This window comes from Sinocyclocheilus rhinocerous, unplaced genomic scaffold, assembly GCF_001515625.1.
Source record: "Sinocyclocheilus rhinocerous isolate Xijiao unplaced genomic scaffold, SAMN03320098_v1.1 scaffold785, whole genome shotgun sequence".
NCBI lineage: Eukaryota > Metazoa > Chordata > Actinopteri > Cypriniformes > Cyprinidae > Sinocyclocheilus > Sinocyclocheilus rhinocerous.
In genome coordinates, this window is record NW_015660521.1 from 1,127,149 (window position 1) to 1,129,276 (window position 2,128).

Genomic DNA, 2,128 nt, shown 5'->3' on the forward strand with positions numbered 1-2,128 from the left:
ATTTGAATGTTTGTAACAGAAATAATGATACTGTGTGGCTGAAAAGACTGTGAAGCTGTTTCATTCATGACAGACAGCTGCTCTCTTTAGGTCAATGGCAGCGCGAACGCAGATTTAAATGTTCAAATCACACTGGTGTGATCGTAGGCTGCACGGACGAACCACGTGATCACAACATTGACTGCTTGCGTCAAAGGTTGAGGAATGAAACAGACGAATCATTGTAATTTAGGAACAGAATCACGTTGGTGTTTGAATCGCGTTCGCAATCTTTAACGATCTATTAAATTAAAGTGCTTTGTCATGTTGGTGGGGACACCTCTCTTGCAACATGTTTAGCAATCACAGATATTATACTTAGCTTTTCTGGCTTCTGATCGCAAATGTAGCCAAACTTTGGAGCGCTTAGATTAGTGAGCAAGGTCCTGGCAGATCGCTAGGTCCGGTCCTCACAGATGAAGGAAAAAAAAGCGCATAGGAATCGATAGGCGGAATCAAAAATGTAATTTGACAACAAGTATCCGATTCCTGACCTTAAGTATCCGATTCTGGAATCGGAATCGATTTTCGATTCCCAACCCTACCCAGGAGGATATACAGTGTGTGTAGTAAAACAGAGATGTTCTGTGCATTCAGTTCAAGTGTATATAAACCTCTATAGTATCAGTAACTCACTCTCTGTATCTTGCCCAGGTAGTAAAGGCCGTCAGACCAGCGGCACAGCACGTACTGGCCCACGGTCAAGTTGGTCTCCTGGTCGCTGTAGGTTTTCTCTCTCTTGGGAAGCAAGTGCTTGGCTTCTAGAGGTTCCGACCCAACTGTCAGATATCCGTCCCGACAGGCCGATTCCAACATGCTGACAATAGACACAACTACACTTCCTGAAAGCAAAGTAGGAACAAACAAATCATACATAATATGCAGATTACACCAAATTTAAGTATGTGAAATTTCCCAGTGGAATTAATTGCATTATTTCATACAAAAAGACTCTTTTGGAATTTGTAGGTGTTTTTCTATGTAAAAATGGATTAAATATGAAAACCTTAGGGACCACATATCTCTATATAAAAACTCCCATAGAAAACAAGTAAAGATTGACATAATAAAGGGTTTGCCCACTGGTCAGTACAGTTGCATATATAAATAAGCACTCAGAAAAGGCAGCAAAAAACAAACAAAACAAACAAAACAAGTCTTCCAGTTATTTTAAAATCTAAATTAACCCAAAACATATTTACAGATCGAAAAAGGTTTTAAGGATTTATATGTGCAATTAATCAATAAGCATAAATGCACCATAAGAGCACCATCAATCTAAAGGCATGGCTCATTTAGCATAATTAGGGCTTTAAAAATATGACAGTCTTCAAGTTCTTAGGGAAAATCATTGGAATCAACACAGGGGATATTTGCAGTTTTGTCCACTTATTAATTAGTGTTTCCCAAGCCTTTTTGTCTTACACAGCCTCTTCAATAATGCTCAAGTACCCATCAGTAATCTGTCCTTTTAACTCTCATTATAATTACACCATTTAGCAAAATAATTAATGTTGTAACTTTATATTATTACTTATAATAAGATTTTTTAATTTATTTTTCTTATTTACTTAAGTCTTGCGACGTTCCAGGACTGACTATAGCCAAAGACTATAGAGACGGTTCCGACACAGACGGTTCACTCCTATACTTATGAATGGGAGAAACTGCAACACGTAATATGGCGGAATAGTCCCACCTTTTAAATGAAAGAGCCAATCACTGATCAGTAAAGTCAATGTGTCACTGCAGCACACATTGCAGCACAATGTGTTCGAAGCTCGGGTTCCCATAGAAACCTGAGGCTAGACCAGCCATTGCGCATGTGTAGGCCCTGTCCCAAATGGAACACTTCATGTGCACTTGCGGTCTTACGGACTTACAATGGCCGCCGCGTCCACGAGACCGTAGGGTGTCCCATTTGTCATTTTAGCGTTCAGAAGGGTGCTCGCGAGCGGCCCCTTTGCGCCCGTTATGCGCCCTCGATCCACACTTCTGCCGAGCCCGCACCGGGGCGAGCTCCGCAGCAGACTTCTACCCGACAGTCAAAGCGGCATTACGTCACGAAAGTGCGGACTCAGAGGAAGAC

General features: G+C 41.3%; 1 pseudogene; it reads right to left on the reverse strand.

The window, feature by feature from the left end:
* The window catches only part of LOC107725328 (PHD finger protein 19-like), a 41,061-nt pseudogene that overhangs the window by 35,718 nt on the left and 3,215 nt on the right, over positions 1-2,128 (reverse strand).